Here is a 22,390-nt window from a genome sequence, read left to right as displayed (position 1 = left end):
CGAAAGCTGTTTCGGTGGAAACAATTGGGTTTTAAACATCAGAAACAGAATTCGCCCTCGACGTCCGAACAACTTTTTTTTGAAAAAAAACCTAAGCCGCGCGGTCACAATTTCAGCAAAAATCTGACGTTTTGCAATTCACTCAGAAATGGTGCCAAACGGTTGCAAACGATCCCCTGAAAGCTGTTTCGGTGGAAACAGTTGTCCTTTAAACATCAGAAACAGAATTCGCCCTCGATGTCTGAACAACTTTTTTTTGAAAAAATACCTAAGCCGCGCGGTCACAATTTCAGCAAAAATCTGACGTTCTGCAATTCACTCAAAAATGGTGCCAAACGGTTGCAAACAATCCCCTGAAAGCTGTTTCGGTGGAAACGGATGGGTTTTTATCATCACAAACAGAATTAGCCCTCAAAGTCTGAACTTGCGGAACGACCTTATTTTTAAAAAATCCCTAACCCGCGCGGTCACAATTTCAGCAAAAATCTGACGTTCTGCAATTCACTCAAAAATGGTGCCAAACTGCGGCAAACGATCCCCCGAAAGCTGTTTCGGTGGAAACAGTTGGGTTTTAAACATCAGAAACAGAATTCGCCCTCGACGTCCGAACAACTTTTTTTTGAAAAAATACCTAAGCTGCGCGGTCACAATTTCAGCAAAAATCTGACATTCTACAATTCACTCAAAAATGGTGCCAAACTGTTGCAAACGATCCCCTGAAAGCTGTTTCGGTGGAAACAGATGGGTTTTTATCATCAGAAACAGAATTAGCCCTCGACGTCCGAACAACTTTTTTTTGAAAAAATCCCTAAGCCGCGCGGTCACAATTTCAGCAATAATCTGGCGTTCTGCAATTCATTCAAATATGGTGTCAAACGGTTGTAAACGATCCCCCGAAAGCTGTTTCGGTGGAAACAGATGGGTTTTAAACATCAGAAACAGAATTAGCCCTCGACGTCTGAACAACTTTTTTTTGAAAAAAACTCTAAGGCGCGCGGTCACAATTTCAGCAAAAATCTGACGTTCTGCAATTCACTCAAAAATGGTGCCAAACTGTTGCAAACGATCCCCTGAAAGCTGTTTCGGTGGAAACAGTTGGGTTTTAAACATCAGAAACAGAATTCGCCCTCGACGTCCGAACAACGTTTTTTTGAAAAAATCCCTAAGCCGCGCGGTCACAATTTCAGCAAAAATCTGACGTTCTGCAATTCACTCAAAAATGGTGGCAAACGGTTGCAAACGATCCCCTGAAAGCTGTTTCGGTGGAAACAGTTGGGTTTTAAACATCAGAAACAGAATTCGCCCTCGACGTCCGAACAACGTTTTTTTAAAAAAATCCCTAAGCCGCGCGGTCACAATTTCAGCAGAAATCTGACGTTCTGCAATTCACTCAAAAATGGTGCCAAACGGTTGCAAACGATCCCCTGAAAGCTGTTTCGGTGGAAACAGTTGGGTTTTAAACATCAGAAACAGAATTCGCCCTCGACGTCCGAACAACGTTTTTTTGAAAAAATCCCTAAGCCGCGCGGTCACAATTTCAGCAAAAATCTGACGTTCTGCAATTCACTCAAAAATGGTGCCAAACGGTTGCAAACGATCCCCTGAAAGCTGTTTCGGTGGAAACAGATGGGTTTTTATCATCACAAACAGAATTAGCCCTCAAAGTCTCAACTTGCGGAACAATCTTATTGTTAAAAAATCCCTAAGCCGCGCGGTCACAATTTAAGCAAAAATCTGGCGTTCTGCAATTCACTCAAAAATGGTGCCAAACGGTTGCAAACGATCCCCTGAAAGCTGTTTCGGTAGAAACAGATGGGTTTTTATCATCAGAAACAGAATTCGTCCTCGACGTCCGAAGAACTTTTTTTTGAAAAAATATCTAAGCCGCGCGGTCACAATTTTAGCAAAAATCTGACGTTCTGCAATTCATTCAAAAATGGTGCCAAACGGTTTCAAACGATCCCCTGAAAGCTGTTTCGGTGGAAACAGATGGGTTTTTATCATCACAAACAGAATTAGCCCTCAAAGTCTGAACTTGCGGAACAACCTTATTTTTAAAAAATCCCTAAGGCGCGCGGTCACAATTTCAGCAAAAATCTGACGTTCTGCAATTCACTCAAAAATGGTGCCAAACTGTTGCAAACGATCCCCTGAAAGCTGTTTCGGTGGAAACAGATGGGTTTTTATCATCAGAAACAGAATTAGCCCTCGACGTCCGAACAACTTTTTTTTGAAAAAATCCCTAAGCCGCGCGGTCACAATTTCAGCAAAAATCTGACGTTCTGCAATTCACTCAAAAATGGTGCCAAGCTGTTGCAAACGATCCCCTGAAAACTGTTTCGGTGGAAACAGATGGGTTTTTATCATCAGAAACAGAATTAGCCCTCGACGTCCGAACAACTTTTTTTTGAAAAAATCCCTAAGCCGCGCGGTCACAATTTCAGCAATAATCTGGCGTTCTGCAATTCACTCAAAAATGGTGCCAAACGGTTGGAAACGATCCCCCGAAAGCTGTTTCGGTGGAAACAGATGGGTTTTAAACAACAGAAACAGAATTAGCCCTCGACGTCTGAACAACTTTTTTTTGAAAAAAACCCTAAGGCGCGCGGTCACAATTTCAGCAAAAATCAGACTTTCTGCAATTCACTCATAAATGGTGCCAAACTGTTGCAAACGATCCCCTGAAAGCTGTTTCGGTGGAAACAGATGGGTTTTAAACATCAGAAACAGAATTCGCCCTCGACGTCCGAAGAACTTTTTTTTTGAAAAAATCCCTAAGCCGCGCAGTCACAATTTCAGCAGACATCTGACGTTCTGCAATTCACTCAAAAATGGTGCCAAACGGTTGCAAACGATCCCCTGAAAGCTGTTTCGGTGGAAACAGTTGGGTTTTAAACATCAGAAACAGAATTCGCCCTCGACGTCCGAACAACTTTTTTTGAAAAAATCCCTAAGCCGCGCGGTCACAATTTTAGCAAAAATCTGACGTTCTGCAATTCATTCAAAAATGGTGCCAAACGGTTGCAAACGATCCCCTGAAAGCTTTTTCGGTGGAAACAGATGGGTTTTTATCATCACAAACAGAATTAGCCCTCAAAGTCTGAACTTGCGGAACAACCTTATTTTTAAAAAATCCCTAACCCGCGCGGTCACAATTTCAGTAAAAATCAGACGTTCTGCAATTCACTCATAAATGATGCCAAACTGTTGCAAACGATCCCCTGAAAGCTGTTTCGGTGGAAACAGATGGGTTTTTATCATCAGAAACAGAATTAGCCCTCAACGTCTGAACAACTTTTTTTAAAAAAATCCCTAAGGCGCGCGGTCACAATTTCAGCAAAAATCTGACGTTCTGCAATTCACTCAAAAATGGTGCCAAACTGTTGCAAACGATCCCCCGAAAACTGTTTCGGTGGAAACAGATGGGTTTTTATCATCAGAAACAGAATTCGCCCTCGACGTCCGAACAACTTTTTTTTTGAAAAAATCCCTAAGCCGCGCGGTCACAATTTCAGCAGAAATCTGACGTTCTGCAATTCACTCAAAAATGGTGCCAAACGGTTGCAAACGATCCCCTGAAAGCTGTTTCGGTGGAAACAGTTGGGTTTTAAACATCAGAAACAGAATTCGCCCTCGACGTCCGAACAACGTTTTTTTGAAAAAATCCCTAAGCCGCGCGGTCACAATTTAAGCAAAAATCTGGCGTTCTGCAATTCACTCAAAAATGGTGCCAAACGGTTGCAAACGATCCCCTGAAAGCTGTTTCGGTAGAAACAGTTGGGATTTAAACATCAGAAACAGAATTCGTCCTCGACGTCCGAACAACTTTTTTTTGAAAAAATCCCTAAGCCGCGCAGTCACAATTTAAGCAAAAATCTGGCGTTCTGCAATTCACTCAAAAATGGTGCCAAACGGTTGGAAACGATCCCCTGAAAGCTGTTTCGGTAGAAACAGTTGGGATTTAAACATCAGAAACAGAATTCGTCCTCGACGTCCGAAGAACATTTTTTTGAAAAAATATCTAAGCCGCGCGGTCACAATTTTAGCAAAAATCTGACGTTCTGCAATTCATTCAAAAATGGTGCCAAACGGTTGCAAACGATCCCCTGAAAGCTGTTTCGGTGGAAACAGATGGGTTTTTATCATCACAAACAGAATTAGCCCTCAAAGTCTGAACTTGCGGAACAACCTTATTTTTAAAAAATCCCTAAGGCGTGCGGTCACAATTTCAGCAAAAATCTGACGTTCTACAATTCACACAAAAATGGTGCCAAACTGTTGCAAACGATCCCCTGAAAGCTGTTTCGGTGGAAACAGATGGGTTTTTATCATCAGAAACAGAATTAGCCCTCGACGTCCGAACAACTTTTTTTTGAAAAAATACCTAAGCCGCGCGGACACAATTTCAGCAAAAATCTGACGTTCTGCAATTCACTCAAAAATGGTGCCAAGCTGTTGCAAACGATCCCCTGAAAGCTGTTTCGGTGGAAACAGATGGGTTTTTATCATCAGAAACAGAATTCGCCCTCGACGTCCGAACAACGTTTTTTTAAAAAAATCCCTAAGCCGCGCGGTCACAATTTCAGCAGAAATCTGACGTTCTGCAATTCACTAAAAAATGGTGCCAAACGGTTGCAAACGATCCCCTGAAAGCTGTTTCGGTGGAAACAGTTGGGTTTTAAACATCAGAAACAGAATTCGCCCTCGACGTCCGAACAACGTTTTTTTGAAAAAATCCCTAAGCCGCGCGGTCACAATTTCAGCAAAAATCTGACGTTCTGCAATTCACTCAAAAATGGTGCCAAACGGTTGCAAACGATCCCCTGAAAGCTGTTTCGGTGGAAACAGATGGGTTTTTATCATCACAAACAGAATTAGCCCTCAAAGTCTCAACTTGCGGAACAATCTTATTGTTAAAAAATCCCTAAGCCGCGCGGTCACAATTTAAGCAAAAATCTGGCGTTCTGCAATTCACTCAAAAATGGTGCCAAACGGTTGCAAACGATCCCCTGAAAGCTGTTTCGGTAGAAACAGATGGGTTTTTATCATCAGAAACAGAATTCGTCCTCGACGTCCGAAGAACTTTTTTTTGAAAAAATATCTAAGCCGCGCGGTCACAATTTTAGCAAAAATCTGACGTTCTGCAATTCATTCAAAAATGGTGCCAAACGGTTTCAAACGATCCCCTGAAAGCTGTTTCGGTGGAAACAGATGGGTTTTTATCATCACAAACAGAATTAGCCCTCAAAGTCTGAACTTGCGGAACAACCTTATTTTTAAAAAATCCCTAAGGCGCGCGGTCACAATTTCAGCAAAAATCTGACGTTCTGCAATTCACTCAAAAATGGTGCCAAACTGTTGCAAACGATCCCCTGAAAGCTGTTTCGGTGGAAACAGATGGGTTTTTATCATCAGAAACAGAATTAGCCCTCGACGTCCGAACAACTTTTTTTTGAAAAAATCCCTAAGCCGCGCGGTCACAATTTCAGCAAAAATCTGACGTTCTGCAATTCACTCAAAAATGGTGCCAAGCTGTTGCAAACGATCCCCTGAAAACTGTTTCGGTGGAAACAGATGGGTTTTTATCATCAGAAACAGAATTAGCCCTCGACGTCCGAACAACTTTTTTTTGAAAAAATCCCTAAGCCGCGCGGTCACAATTTCAGCAATAATCTGGCGTTCTGCAATTCACTCAAAAATGGTGCCAAGCTGTTGCAAACGATCCCCTGAAAGCTGTTTCGGTGGAAACAGATGGGTTTTAAACAACAGAAACAGAATTAGCCCTCGACGTCTGAACAACTTTTTTTTGAAAAAAACCCTAAGGCGCGCGGTCACAATTTCAGCAAAAATCAGACTTTCTGCAATTCACTCATAAATGGTGCCAAACTGTTGCAAACGATCCCCTGAAAGCTGTTTCGGTGGAAACAGATGGGTTTTAAACATCAGAAACAGAATTCGCCCTCGACGTCCGAAGAACTTTTTTTTTGAAAAAATCCCTAAGCCGCGCAGTCACAATTTCAGCAGACATCTGACGTTCTGCAATTCACTCAAAAATGGTGCCAAACGGTTGCAAACGATCCCCTGAAAGCTGTTTCGGTGGAAACAGTTGGGTTTTAAACATCAGAAACAGAATTCGCCCTCGACGTCCGAACAACTTTTTTTGAAAAAATCCCTAAGCCGCGCGGTCACAATTTTAGCAAAAATCTGACGTTCTGCAATTCATTCAAAAATGGTGCCAAACGGTTGCAAACGATCCCCTGAAAGCTTTTTCGGTGGAAACAGATGGGTTTTTATCATCACAAACAGAATTAGCCCTCAAAGTCTGAACTTGCGGAACAACCTTATTTTTAAAAAATCCCTAACCCGCGCGGTCACAATTTCAGCAAAAATCAGACGTTCTGCAATTCACTCATAAATGATGCCAAACTGTTGCAAACGATCCCCTGAAAGCTGTTTCGGTGGAAACAGATGGGTTTTTATCATCAGAAACAGAATTAGCCCTCAACGTCTGAACAACTTTTTTTAAAAAAATCCCTAAGGCGCGCGGTCACAATTTCAGCAAAAATCTGACGTTCTGCAATTCACTCAAAAATGGTGCCAAACTGTTGCAAACGATCCCCCGAAAACTGTTTCGGTGGAAACAGATGGGTTTTTATCATCAGAAACAGAATTCGCCCTCGACGTCCGAACAACTTTTTTTTTGAAAAAATCCCTAAGCCGCGCGGTCACAATTTCAGCAGAAATCTGACGTTCTGCAATTCACTCTAAAATGGTGCCAAACGGTTGCAAACGATCCCCTGAAAGCTGTTTCGGTGGAAACAGTTGGGTTTTAAACATCAGAAACAGAATTCGCCCTCGACGTCCGAACAACGTTTTTTTGAAAAAATCCCTAAGCCGCGCGGTCACAATTTCAGCAAAAATCTGACGTTCTGCAATTCACTCAAAAATGGTGCCAAACGGTTGCAAACGATCCCCTGAAAGCTGTTTCGGTGGAAACAGATGGGTTTTTATCATCACAAACAGAATTAGCCCTCAAAGTCTCAACTTGCGGAACAATCTTATTGTTAAAAAATCCCTAAGCCGCGCGGTCACAATTTCAGCAAAAATCTGACGTTCTACAATTCACTCAAAAATGGTGCCAAACTGTTGCAAACGATCCCCTGAAAGCTGTTTCGGTAGAAACAGTTGGGATTTAAACATCAGAAACAGAATTCGTCCTCGACGTCCGAACAACTTTTTTTTGAAAAAATCCCTAAGCCGCGCGGTCACAATTTAAGCAAAAATCTGGCGTTCTGCAATTCACTCAAAAATGGTGCCAAACGGTTGCAAACGATCCCCTGAAAGCTGTTTCGGTAGAAACAGTTGGGATTTAAACATCAGAAACAGAATTCGTCCTCGACGTCCGAACAACTTTTTTTTGAAAAAATCCCTAAGCCGCGCACTCACAATTTAAGCAAAAATCTGGCGTTCTGCAATTCACTCAAAAATGGTGCCAAACGGTTGGAAACGATCCCCTGAAAGCTGTTTCGGTAGAAACAGTTGGGATTTAAACATCAGAAACAGAATTCGTCCTCGACGTCCGAAGAACTTTTTTTTGAAAAAATATCTAAGCCGCGCGGTCACAATTTTAGCAAAAATCTGACGTTCTGCAATTCATTCAAAAATGGTGCCAAACGGTTGCAAACGATCCCCTGAAAGCTGTTTCGGTGGAAACAGATGGGTTTTTATCATCACAAACAGAATTAGCCCTCAAAGTCTGAACTTGCGGAACAACCTTATTTTTAAAAAATCCCTAAGGCGTGCGGTCACAATTTCAGCAAAAATCTGACGTTCTACAATTCACTCAAAAATGGTGCCAAACTGTTGCAAACGATCCCCTGAAAGCTGTTTCGGTGGAAACAGATGGGTTTTTATCATCAGAAACAGAATTAGCCCTCGACGTCCGAACAACTTTTTTTTGAAAAAATCCCTTAGCCGCGCGGTCACAATTTCAGCAAAAATCTGACGTTCTGCAATTCACTCAAAAATGGTGCCAAGCTGTTGCAAACGATCCCCTGAAAGCTGTTTCGGTGGAAACAGATGGGTTTTTATCATCAGAAACAGAATTCGCCCTCGACGTCCGAAGAACTTTTTTTTGAAAAAATCCCTAAGCCGCGCGGTCACAATTTCAGGAATAATCTGGCGTTCTGCAATTCACTCAAAAATGGTGCCAAACGGTTGTAAACGATCCCCCGAAAGCTGTTTCGGTGGAAACAGATGGGTTTTAAACAACAGAAACAGAATTAGCCCTCGACGTCTTAACAACTTTTTTTTGAAAAAAACCCTAAGGCGCGCGGTCACAATTTCAGCAAAAATCAGACTTTCTGCAATTCACTCATAAATGGTGCCAAACTGTTGCAAACGATCCCCTGAAAGCTGTTTCGGTGGAAACAGATGGGTTTTAAACATCAGAAACAGAATTCGCCCTCGACGTCCGAAGAACTTTTTTTTTGAAAAAATCCCTAAGCCGCGCGGTCACAATTTCAGCAGACATCTGACGTTCTGCAATTAGCTCAAAAATGGTGCCAAACGGTTGCAAACGATCCCCTGAAAGCTGTTTCGGTGGAAACAGTTGGGTTTTAAACATCAGAAACAGAATTCGCCCTCGACGTCCGAACAACGTTTTTTTGAAAAAATCCCTAAGCCGCGCGGTCACAATTTAAGCAAAAATCTGGCGTTCTGCAATTCACTCAAAAATGGTGCCAAACGGTTGCAAACGATCCCCTGAAAGCTGTTTCGGTAGAAACAGTTGGGATTTAAACATCAGAAACAGAATTCGTCCTCGACGTCCGAAGAACTTTTTTTTGAAAAAATATCTAAGCCGCGCGGTCACAATTTTAGCAAAAATCTGAAGTTCTGCAATTCATTCAAAAATGGTGCCAAACGGTTGCAAACGATCCCCTGAAAGCTGTTTCGGTGGAAACAGATGGGTTTTTATCATCACAAACAGAATTAGCCCTCAAAGTCTGAACTTGCGGAACAACCTTATTTTTAAAAAATCCCTAAGGCGTGCGGTCACAATTTCAGCAAAAATCTGACGTTCTACAATTCACTCAAAAATGGTGCCAAACTGTTGCAAACGATCCCCTGAAAGCTGTTTCGGTGGAAACAGATGGGTTTTTATCATCAGAAACAGAATTAGCCCTCGACGTCCGAACAACTTTTTTTTGAAAAAATCCCTAAGCCGCGCGGTCACAATTTCAGCAAAAATCTGACGTTCTGCAATTCACTCAAAAATGGTGCCAAGCTGTTGCAAACGATCCCCTGAAAGCTGTTTCGGTGGAAACAGATGGGTTTTTATCATCAGAAACAGAATTCGCCCTCGACGTCCGAACAACTTTTTTTTGAAAAAATCCCTAAGCCGCGCGGTCACAATTTCAGCAATAATCTGGCGTTCTGCAATTCACTCAAAAATGGTGCCAAACGGTTGTAAACGATCCCCCGAAAGCTGATTCGGTGGAAACAGATGGGTTTTAAACAACAGAAACAGAATTAGCCCTCGACGTCTTAACAACTTTTTTTTGAAAAAAACCCTAAGGCGCGCGGTCACAATCTCAGCAAAAATCAGACTTTCTGCAATTCACTCATAAATGGTGCCAAACTGTTGCAAACGATCCCCTGAAAGCTGTTTCGGTGGAAACAGATGGGTTTTAAACATCAGAAACAGAATTCGCCCTCGACGTCCGAAGAACTTTTTTTTTGAAAAAATCCCTAAGCCGCGCGGTCACAATTTCAGCAGACATCTGACGTTCTGCAATTAGCTCAAAAATGGTGCCAAACGGTTGCAAACGATCCCCTGAAAGCTGTTTCGGTGGAAACAGTTGGGTTTTAAACATCAGAAACAGAATTCGCCCTCGACGTCCGAACAACGTTTTTTTGAAAAAATCCCTAAGCCGCGCGGTCACAATTTAAGCAAAAATCTGGCGTTCTGCAATTCACTCAAAAATGGTGCCAAACGGTTGCAAACGATCCCCTGAAAGCTGTTTCGGTAGAAACAGTTGGGATTTAAACATCAGAAACAGAATTCGTCCTCGACGTCCGAACAACTTTTTTTTGAAAAAATCCCTAAGCCGCGCGGTCACAATTTAAGCAAAAATCTGGCGTTCTGCAATTCACTCAAAAATGGTGCCAAACGGTTGCAAACGATCCCCTGAAAGCTGTTTCGGTAGAAACAGTTGGGATTTAAACATCAGAAACAGAATTCGTCCTCGACGTCCGAAGAACTTTTTTTTGAAAAAATATCTAAGCCGCGCGGTCACAATTTTAGCAAAAATCTGACGTTCTGCAATTCATTCAAAAATGGTGCCAAACGGTTGCAAACGATCCCCTGAAAGCTGTTTCGGTGGAAACAGATGGGTTTTTATCATCACAAACAGAATTAGCCCTCAAAGTCTGAACTTGCGGAACAACCTTATTTTTAAAAAATCCCTAAGGCGCGCGGTCACAATTTCAGCAAAAATCTGACGTTCTGCAATTCACTCAAAAATGGTGCCAAACTGTTGCAAACGATCCCCTGAAAGCTGTTTCGGTGGAAACAGATGGGTTTTTATCATCAGAAACAGAATTAGCCCTCGACGTCCGAACAACTTTTTTTTGAAAAAATCCCTAAGCCGCGCGGTCACAATTTCAGCAATAATCTGGCGTTCTGCAATTCACTCAAAAATGGTGCCAAACGGTTGTAAACGATCCCCCGAAAGCTGTTTCGGTGGAAACAGATGGGTTTTAAACAACAGAAACAGAATTAGCCCTCGACGTCTGAACAACTTTTTTTTGAAAAAAACCCTAAGGCGCGCGGTCACAATCTCAGCAAAAATCAGACTTTCTGCAATTCACTCATAAATGGTGCCAAACTGTTGCAAACGATCCCCTGAAAGCTGTTTCGGTGGAAACAGATGGGTTTTAAACATCAGAAACAGAATTCGCCCTCGACGTCCGAAGAACTTTTTTTTTGAAAAAATCCCTAAGCCGCGCAGTCACAATTTCAGCAGACATCTGACGTTCTGCAATTCACTCAAAAATGGTGCCAAACGGTTGCAAACGATCCCCTGAAAGCTGTTTCGGTGGAAACAGTTGGGTTTTAAACATCAGAAACAGAATTCGCCCTCGACGTCCGAACAACTTTTTTTGAAAAAATCCCTAAGCCGCGCGGTCACAATTTTAGCAAAAATCTGACGTTCTGCAATTCATTCAAAAATGGTGCCAAACGGTTGCAAACGATCCCCTGAAAGCTTTTTCGGTGGAAACAGATGGGTTTTTATCATCACAATCAGAATTAGTCCTCAAAGTCTGAACTTGCGGAACAACCTTATTTTTAAAAAATCCCTAACCCGCGCGGTCACAATTTCAGCAAAAATCAGACGTTCTGCAATTCACTCATAAATGATGCCAAACTGTTGCAAACGATCCCCTGAAAGCTGTTTCGGTGGAAACAGATGGGTTTTTATCATCAGAAACAGAATTAGCCCTCAACGTCTGAACAACTTTTTTTAAAAAAATCCCTAAGGCGCGCGGTCACAATTTCAGCAAAAATCTGACGTTCTGCAATTCACTCAAAAATGGTGCCAAACTGTTGCAAACGATCCCCCGAAAACTGTTTCGGTGGAAACAGATGGGTTTTTATCATCAGAAACAGAATTCGCCCTCGACGTCCGAACAACTTTTTTTTTGAAAAAATCCCTAAGCCGCGCGGTCACAATTTCAGCAGAAATCTGACGTTCTGCAATTCACTCAAAAATGGTGCCAAACGGTTGCAAACGATCCCCTGAAAGCTGTTTCGGTGGAAACAGTTGGGTTTTAAACATCAGAAACAGAATTCGCCCTCGACGTCCGAACAACGTTTTTTTGAAAAAATCCCTAAGCCGCGCGGTCACAATTTCAGCAAAAATCTGACCTTCTGCAATTCACTCAAAAATGGTGCCAAACGGTTGCAAACGATCCCCTGAAAGCTGTTTCGGTGGAAACAGATGGGTTTTTATCATCACAAACAGAATTAGCCCTCAAAGTCTCAACTTGCGGAACAATCTTATTGTTAAAAAATCCCTAAGCCGCGCGGTCACAATTTCAGCAAAAATCTGACGTTCTACAATTCACTCAAAAATGGTGCCAAACTGTTGCAAACGATCCCCTGAAAGCTGTTTCGGTAGAAACAGTTGGGATTTAAACATCAGAAACAGAATTCGTCCTCGACGTCCGAACAACTTTTTTTTGAAAAAATCCCTAAGCCGCGCGGTCACAATTTAAGCAAAAATCTGGCGTTCTGCAATTCACTCAAAAATGGTGCCAAACGGTTGCAAACGATCCCCTGAAAGCTGTTTCGGTAGAAACAGTTGGGATTTAAACATCAGAAACAGAATTCGTCCTCGACGTCCGAACAACTTTTTTTTGAAAAAATCCCTAAGCCGCGCAGTCACAATTTAAGCAAAAATCTGGCGTTCTGCAATTCACTCAAAAATGGTGCCAAACGGTTGGAAACGATCCCCTGAAAGCTGTTTCGGTAGAAACAGTTGGGATTTAAACATCAGAAACAGAATTCGTCCTCGACGTCCGAAGAACTTTTTTTTGAAAAAATATCTAAGCCGCGCGGTCACAATTTTAGCAAAAATCTGACGTTCTGCAATTCATTCAAAAATGGTGCCAAACGGTTGCAAACGATCCCCTGAAAGCTGTTTCGGTGGAAACAGATGGGTTTTTATCATCACAAACAGAATTAGCCCTCAAAGTCTGAACTTGCGGAACAACCTTATTTTTAAAAAATCCCTAAGGCGTGCGGTCACAATTTCAGCAAAAATCTGACGTTCTACAATTCACTCAAAAATGGTGCCAAACTGTTGCAAACGATCCCCTGAAAGCTGTTTCGGTGGAAACAGATGGGTTTTTATCATCAGAAACAGAATTAGCCCTCGACGTCCGAACAACTTTTTTTTGAAAAAATCCCTTAGCCGCGCGGTCACAATTTCAGCAAAAATCTGACGTTCTGCAATTCACTCAAAAATGGTGCCAAGCTGTTGCAAACGATCCCCTGAAAGCTGTTTCGGTGGAAACAGATGGGTTTTTATCATCAGAAACAGAATTCGCCCTCGACGTCCGAACAACTTTTTTTTGAAAAAATCCCTAAGCCGCGCGGTCACAATTTCAGGAATAATCTGGCGTTCTGCAATTCACTCAAAAATGGTGCCAAACGGTTGTAAACGATCCCCCGAAAGCTGTTTCGGTGGAAACAGATGGGTTTTAAACAACAGAAACAGAATTAGCCCTCGACGTCTTAACAACTTTTTTTTGAAAAAAACCCTAAGGCGCGCGGTCACAATTTCAGCAAAAATCAGACTTTCTGCAATTCACTCATAAATGGTGCCAAACTGTTGCAAACGATCCCCTGAAAGCTGTTTCGGTGGAAACAGATGGGTTTTAAACATCAGAAACAGAATTCGCCCTCGACGTCCGAAGAACTTTTTTTTTGAAAAAATCCCTAAGCCGCGCGGTCACAATTTCAGCAGACATCTGACGTTCTGCAATTAGCTCAAAAATGGTGCCAAACGGTTGCAAACGATCCCCTGAAAGCTGTTTCGGTGGAAACAGTTGGGTTTTAAACATCAGAAACAGAATTCGCCCTCGACGTCCGAACAACGTTTTTTTGAAAAAATCCCTAAGCCGCGCGGTCACAATTTAAGCAAAAATCTGGCGTTCTGCAATTCACTCAAAAATGGTGCCAAACGGTTGCAAACGATCCCCTGAAAGCTGTTTCGGTAGAAACAGTTGGGATTTAAACATCAGAAACAGAATTCGTCCTCGACGTCCGAACAACTTTTTTTTGAAAAAATCCCTAAGCCGCGCGGTCACAATTTAAGCAAAAATATGGCGTTCTGCAATTCACTCAAAAATGGTGCCAAACGGTTGCAAACGATCCCCTGAAAGCTGTTTCGGTAGAAACAGTTGGGATTTAAACATCAGAAACAGAATTCGTCCTCGACGTCCGAAGAACTTTTTTTTGAAAAAATATCTAAGCCGCGCGGTCACAATTTTAGCAAAAATCTGACGTTCTGCAATTCATTCAAAAATGGTGCCAAACGGTTGCAAACGATCCCCTGAAAGCTGTTTCGGTGGAAACAGATGGGTTTTTATCATCACAAACAGAATTAGCCCTCAAAGTCTGAACTTGCGGAACAACCTTATTTTTAAAAAATCCCTAAGGCGTGCGGTCACAATTTCAGCAAAAATCTGACGTTCTACAATTCACTCAAAAATGGTGCCAAACTGTTGCAAACGATCCCCTGAAAGCTGTTTCGGTGGAAACAGATGGGTTTTTATCATCAGAAACAGAATTAGCCCTCGACGTCCGAACAACTTTTTTTTGAAAAAATCCCTAAGCCGCGCGGTCACAATTTCAGCAAAAATCTGACGTTCTGCAATTCACTCAAAAATGGTGCCAAGCTGTTGCAAACGATCCCCTGAAAGCTGTTTCGGTGGAAACAGATGGGTTTTTATCATCAGAAACAGAATTCGCCCTCGACGTCCGAACAACTTTTTTTTGAAAAAATCCCTAAGCCGCGCGGTCACAATTTCAGCAATAATCTGGCGTTCTGCAATTCACTCAAAAATGGTGCCAAACGGTTGTAAACGATCCCCCGAAAGCTGATTCGGTGGAAACAGATGGGTTTTAAACATCAGAAACAGAATTCGCCCTCGACGTCCGAAGAACTTTTTTTTTGAAAAAATCCCTAAGCCGCGCGGTCACAATTTCAGCAAAAATCTGGCGTTCTGCAATTCACTCAAAAATGGTGCCAAACTGTTGTAAACGATCCCCTGAAAGCTGTTTCGGTGGAAACAGATGGGTTTTTATCATCACAAACAGAATTAGCCCTCAAAGTCTGAACTTGCGGAACAACCTTATTTTTAAAAAATCCCTAAGGCGCGCGGTTACAATTTCAGCAAAAATCTGACGTTCTACAATTCACTCAAAAATGGTGCCAAGCTGTTGCAAACGTTCCCCTGAAAGCTGTTTCGGTGGAAACAGATGGGTTTTTATCATCAGAAACAGAATTAGCCCTCGACGTCCGAACAACTTTTTTTTGAAAAAATCCCTAAGCCGCGCGGTCACAATTTAAGCAAAAATCTGGCGTTCTGCAATTCACTCAAAAATGGTGCCAAACGGTTGCAAACGATCCCCTGAAAGCTGTTTCGGTAGAAACAGTTGGGATTTAAACATCAGAAACAGAATTCGTCCTCGACGTCCGAAGAACTTTTTTTTGAAAAAATATCTAAGCCGCGCGGTCACAATTTTAGCAAAAATCTGACGTTCTGCAATTCATTCAAAAATGGTGCCAAACGGTTGCAAACGATCCCCTGAAAGCTGTTTCGGTGGAAACAGATGGGTTTTTATCATCACAAACAGAATTAGCCCTCAAAGTCTGAAGTTGCGGAACAACCTTATTTTTAAAAAATCCCTAAGGCGTGCGGTCACAATTTCAGCAAAAATCTGACGTTCTACAATTCACTCAAAAATGGTGCCAAACTGTTGCAAACGATCCCCTGAAAGCTGTTTCGGTGGAAACAGATGGGTTTTTATCATCAGAAACAGAATTAGCCCTCGACGTCCGAACAAGTTTTTTTTGAAAAAATCCCTAAGCCGCGCGGTCACAATTTCAGCAAAAATCTGACGTTCTGCAATTCACTCAAAAATGGTGCCAAGCTGTTGCAAACGATCCCCTGAAAGCTGTTTCGGTGGAAACAGATGGGTTTTTATCATCAGAAACATAATTCGCCCTCGACGTCCGAACAACTTTTTTTTGAAAAAATCCCTAAGCCGCGCGGTCACAATTTCAGCAATAATCTGGCGTTCTGCAATTCACTCAAAAATGGTGCCAAACGGTTGTAAACGATCCCCCGAAAGCTGTTTCGGTGGAAACAGATGGGTTTTAAACAACAGAAACAGAATTAGCCCTCGACGTCTTAACAACTTTTTTTTGAAGAAAACCCTAAGGCGCGCGGTCACAATTTCAGCAAAAATCAGACTTTCTGCAATTCACTCATAAATGGTGCCAAACTGTTGCAAACGATCCCCTGAAAGCTGTTTCGGTGGAAACAGATGGGTTTTAAACATCAGAAACAGAATTCGCCCTCGACGTCCGAAGAACTTTTTTTTTGAAAAAATCCCTAAGCCGCGCGGTCACAATTTCAGCAGACATCTGACGTTCTGCAATTAGCTCAAAAATGGTGCCAAACGGTTGCAAACGATCCCCTGAAAGCTGTTTCGGTGGAAACAGATGGGTTTTTATCATCACAAACAGAATTAGCCCTCAAAGTCTGAACTTGCGGAACAACCTTATTTTTAAAAAATCCCTAAGGCGTGCGGTCACAATTTCAGCAAAAATCTGACGTTCTACAATTCACTCAAAAATGGTGCCAAACTGTTGCAAACGATCCCCTGAAAGCTGTTTCGGTGGAAACAGATGGGTTTTTATCATCAGAAACAGAATTAGCCCTCGACGTCCGAACAACTTTTTTTTGAAAAAATCCCTAAGCCGCGCGGTCACAATTTCAGCAAAAATCTGACGTTCTGCAATTCACTCAAAAATGGTGCCAAGCTGTTGCAAACGATCCCCTGAAAGCTGTTTCGGTGGAAACAGATGGGTTTTTATCATCAGAAACATAATTCGCCCTCGACGTCCGAACAACTTTTTTTTGAAAAAATCCCTAAGCCGCGCGGTCACAATTTCAGCAATAATCTGGCGTTCTGCAATTCACTCAAAAATGGTGCCAAACGGTTGTAAACGATCCCCCGAAAGCTGTTTCGGTGGAAACAGATGGGTTTTAAACAACAGAAACAGAATTAGCCCTCGACGTCTTAACAACTTTTTTTTGAAAAAAACCCTAAGGCGCGCGGTCACAATTTCAGCAAAAATCAGACTTTCTGCAATTCACTCATAAATGGTGCCAAACTGTTCCAAACGATCCCCTGAAAGCTGTTTCGGTGGAAACAGATGGGTTTTAAACATCAGAAACAGAATTCGCCCTCGACGTCCGAAGAACTTTTTTTTTGAAAAAATCCCTAAGCCGCGCGGTCACAATTTCAGCAGACATCTGACGTTCTGCAATTAGCTCAAAAATGGTGCCAAACTGTTGCAAACGATCCCCTGAAAGCTGTTTCGGTGGAAACAGTTGGGTTTTAAACATCAGAAACAGAATTCGCCCTCGACGTCCGAACAACTTTTTTTTGAAAATATCCCTAAGCCGCGCGGTCACAATTTCAGCAAAAATCTGACGTTCTGCAATTCACTCAAAAATGGTGCCAAACGGTTGCAAACAATCCCCTGAAAGCTGTTTCGGTGGAAACGGATGGGTTTTTATCATCACAAACAGAATTAGCCCTCAAAGTCTGAACTTGCGGAACGACCTTATTTTTAAAAAATCCCTAACCCGCGCGGTCACAATTTCAGCAAAAATCTGACGTTCTGCAATTCACTCACAAATGGTGCCAAACTGCGGCAAACGATCCCCCGAAAGCTGTTTCGGTGGAAACAGTTGGGTTTTAAACATCAGAAACAGAATTCGCCCTCGACGTCCGAACAACTTTTTTTTGAAAAAATACCTAAGCCGCGCGGTCACAATTTCAGCAAAAATCTGACGTTCTGCAATTCACTCAAAAATGGTGCCAAACGGTTGCAAACGATCCCCTGAAAGCTGTTTCGGTGGAAACAGATGGGTTTTTATCATCAGAAACAGAATTCGCCCTCGACGTCCGAACAACTTTTTTTTGAAAAAATCCCTAAGCCGCGCGGTCACAATTTCAGCAATAATCTGGCGTTCTGCAATTCACTCAAAAATGGTGCCAAACGGTTGTAAACGATCCCCCGAAAGCTGATTCGGTGGAAACAGATGGGTTTTAAACAACAGAAACAGAATTAGCCCTCGACGTCTTAACAACTTTTTTTTGAAAAAAACCCTAAGGCGCGCGGTCACAATCTCAGCAAAAATCAGACTTTCTGCAATTCACTCATAAATGGTGCCAAACTGTTGCAAACGATCCCCTGAAAGCTGTTTCGGTGGAAACAGATGGGTTTTAAACATCAGAAACAGAATTCGCCCTCGACGTCCGAAGAACTTTTTTTTTGAAAAAATCCCTAAGCCGCGCGGTCACAATTTCAGCAGACATCTGACGTTCTGCAATTAGCTCAAAAATGGTGCCAAACGGTTGCAAACGATCCCCTGAAAGCTGTTTCGGAGGAAACAGATGGGTTTTTATCATCACAAACAGAATTAGCCCTCAAAGTCTCAACTTGCGGAACAACCTTATTTTTAAAAAATCCCTAACCCGCGCGGTCACAATTTCAGCAAAAATCTGACGTTCTGCAATTCACTCACAAATGGTGCCAAACTGCGGCAAACGATCCCCCGAAAGCTGTTTCGGTGGAAACAGTTGGGTTTTAAACATCAGAAACAGAATTCGCCCTCGACGTCCGAACAACTTTTTTTTGAAAAAATACCTAAGCCGCGCGGTCACAATTTCAGCAAAAATCTGACGTTCTGCAATTCACTCAAAAATGGTGCCAAACGGTTGCAAACGATCCCCTGAAAGCTGTTTCGGTGGAAACAGATGGGTTTTTATCATCACAAACAGAATTAGCCCTCAGAGTCTGAACTTGCGGAACAACCTTATTTTTAAAAAATCCCTAACCCGCGCGGTCACAATTTCAGCAAAAATCAGACGTTCTGCAATTCACTCATAAATGGTGCCAAACTGTTGCAAACGATCCCCTGAAAGCTGTTTCGGTGGAAACAGATGGGTTTTTATCATCAGAAACAGAATTAGCCCTCAACGTCTGAACAACTTTTTTTAAAAAAATCCCTAAGCCGCGCGGTCACAATTTCAGCAAAAATCTGACGTTCTGCAATTCACTCAGAAATGGTGCCAAACTGTTGCAAACGATCCCCCGAAAACTGTTTCGGTGGAAACAGATGGGTTTTAAACATCAGAAACAGAATTCGCCCTCGACGTCCGAACAACTTTTTTTTTGAAAAAATCCCTAAGCCGCGCTGTCACAATTTCAGCAGAAATCTGACGTTCTGCAATTCACTCAAAAATGGTGCCAAACTGTTGTAAACGATCCCCTGAAAGCTGTTTCGGTAGAAACAGTTGGGATTTAAACATCAGAAACAGAATTCGTCCTCGACGTCCGAACAACTTTTTTTTGAAAAAATCCCTAAGCCGCGCGGTCACAATTTAAGCAAAAATCTGGCGTTCTGCAATTCACTCAAAAATGGTGCCAAACTGTTGTAAACGATCCCCTGAAAGCTGTTTCGGTGGAAACAGATGGGTTTTTATCATCACAAACAGAATTAGCCCTCAAAGTCTGAACTTGCGGAACAACCTTATTTTTAAAAAATCCCTAAGGCGCGGGGTTACAATTTCAGCAAAAATCTGACGTTCTACAATTCACTCAAAAATGGTGCCAAGCTGTTGCAAACGTTCCCCTGAAAGCTGTTTCGGTGGAAACAGGTGGGTTTTTATCATCAGAAACAGAATTAGCCCTCGACGTCCGAACAACTTTTTTTTGAAAAAATCCCTAAGCCGCGCGGTCACAATTTAAGCAAAAATCTGGCGTTCTGCAATTCACTCAAAAATGGTGCCAAACGGTTGCAAACGATCCCCTGAAAGCTGTTTCGGTAGAAACAGTTGGGATTTAAACATCAGAAACAGAATTCGTCCTCGACGTCCGAAGAACTTTTTTTTGAAAAAATATCTAAGCCGCGCGGTCACAATTTTAGCAAAAATCTGACGTTCTGCAATTCATTCAAAAATGGTGCCAAACGGTTGCAAACGATCCCCTGAAAGCTGTTTCGGTGGAAACAGATGGGTTTTTATCATCACAAACAGAATTAGCCCTCAAAGTCTGAATTTGCGGAACAACCTTATTTTTAAAAAATCCCTAAGGCGTGCGGTCACAATTTCAGCAAAAATCTGACGTTCTACAATTCACTCAAAAATGGTGCCAAACTGTTGCAAACGATCCCCTGAAAGCTGTTTCGGTGGAAACAGATGGGTTTTTATCATCAGAAACAGAATTAGCCCTCGACGTCCGAACAACTTTTTTTTGAAAAAATCCCTAAGCCGCGCGGTCACAATTTCAGCAAAAATCTGACGTTCTGCAATTCACTCAAAAATGGTGCCAAGCTGTTGCAAACGATCCCCTGAAAGCTGTTTCGGTGGAAACAGATGGGTTTTTATCATCAGAAACATAATTCGCCCTCGACGTCCGAACAACTTTTTTTTGAAAAAATCCCTAAGCCGCGCGGTCACAATTTCAGCAATAATCTGGCGTTCTGCAATTCACTCAAAAATGGTGCCAAACGGTTGTAAACGATCCCCCGAAAGCTGTTTCGGTGGAAACAGATGGGTTTTAAACAACAGAAACAGAATTAGCCCTCGACGTCTTAACAACTTTTTTTTGAAGAAAACCCTAAGGCGCGCGGTCACAATTTCAGCAAAAATCAGACTTTCTGCAATTCACTCATAAATGGTGCCAAACTGTTGCAAACGATCCCCTGAAAGCTGTTTCGGTGGAAACAGATGGTTTTTAAACATCAGAAACAGAATTCGCCCTCGACGTCCGAAGAACTTTTTTTTTGAAAAAATCCCTAAGCCGCGCGGTCACAATTTCAGCAAAAATCTGACGTTCTGGAATTCACTCAGAAATGGTGCCAAACTGTTGCAAACGATCCCCCGAAAACTGTTTCGGTGGAAACAGATGGGTTTTAAACATCAGAAACAGAATTCGCCCTCGACGTCCGAACAACTTTTTTTTTGAAAAAATCCCTAAGCCGCGCTGTCACAATTTCAGCAGAAATCTGACGTTCTGCAATTCACTCAAAAATGGTGCCAAACGGTTGCAAACGATCCCCTGAAAGCTGTTTCGGTGGAAACAGTTGGTTTTTAAACATCAGAAACAGAATTCGCCCTCGACGTCCGAACAACGTTTTTTTGAAAAAATCCCTAAGCCGCGCGGTCACAATTTCAGCAAAAATCTGACGTTCTGCAATTCACTCAAAAATGGTGCCAAACTGTTGTAAACGATCCCCTGAAAGCTGTTTCGGTAGAAACAGTTGGGATTTAAACATCAGAAACAGAATTCGTCCTCGACGTCCGAACAACTTTTTTTTGAAAAAATCCCTAAGCCGCGCGGTCACAATTTAAGCAAAAATCTGGCGTTCTGCAATTCACTCAAAAATGGTGCCAAACTGTTGTAAACGATCCCCTGAAAGCTGTTTCGGTGGAAACAGATGGGTTTTTATCATCACAAACAGAATTAGCCCTCAAAGTCTGAACTTGCGGAACAACCTTATTTTTAAAAAATCCCTAAGGCGCGGGGTTACAATTTCAGCAAAAATCTGACGTTCTACAATTCACTCAAAAATGGTGCCAAGCTGTTGCAAACGTTCCCCTGAAAGCTGTTTCGGTGGAAACAGGTGGGTTTTTATCATCAGAAACAGAATTAGCCCTCGACGTCCGAACAACTTTTTTTTGAAAAAATCCCTAAGCCGCGCGGTCACAATTTAAGCAAAAATCTGGCGTTCTGCAATTCACTCAAAAATGGTGCCAAACGGTTGCAAACGATCCCCTGAAAGCTGTTTCGGTAGAAACAGTTGGGATTTAAACATCAGAAACAGAATTCGTCCTCGACGTCCGAAGAACTTTTTTTTGAAAAAATATCTAAGCCGCGCGGTCACAATTTCAGCAATAATCTGGCGTTCTGCAATTCACTCAAAAATGGTGCCAAACGGTTGTAAACGATCCCCCGAAAGCTGTTTCGGTGGAAACAGATGGGTTTTAAACAACAGAAACAGAATTAGCCCTCGACGTCTTAACAACTTTTTTTTGAAGAAAACCCTAAGGCGCGCGGTCACAATTTCAGCAAAAATCAGACTTTCTGCAATTCACTCATAAATGGTGCCAAACTGTTGCAAACGATCCCCTGAAAGCTGTTTCGGTGGAAACAGATGGTTTTTAAACATCAGAAACAGAATTCGCCCTCGACGTCCGAAGAACTTTTTTTTTGAAAAAATCCCTAAGCCGCGTGTTCACAATTTCAGCAGACATCTGACGTTCTGCAATTAGCTCAAAAATGGTGCCAAACGGTTGCAAACGATCCCCTGAAAGCTGTTTCGGTGGAAACAGATGGGTTTTTATCATCACAAACAGAATTAGCCCTCAAAGTCTGAACTTGCGGAACAACCTTATTTTTAAAAAATCCCTAAGGCGTGCGGTCACAATTTCAGCAAAAATCTGACGTTCTACAATTCACTCAAAAATGGTGCCAAACTGTTGCAAACGATCCCCTGAAAGCTGTTTCGGTGGAAA

Source organism: Podarcis raffonei, chromosome 8 (genome assembly GCF_027172205.1).
Source record: "Podarcis raffonei isolate rPodRaf1 chromosome 8, rPodRaf1.pri, whole genome shotgun sequence".
NCBI lineage: Eukaryota > Metazoa > Chordata > Lepidosauria > Squamata > Lacertidae > Podarcis > Podarcis raffonei.
The sequence above is the reverse complement of the archived record's forward strand: the minus strand, read 5'-3'. Positions refer to the sequence as shown.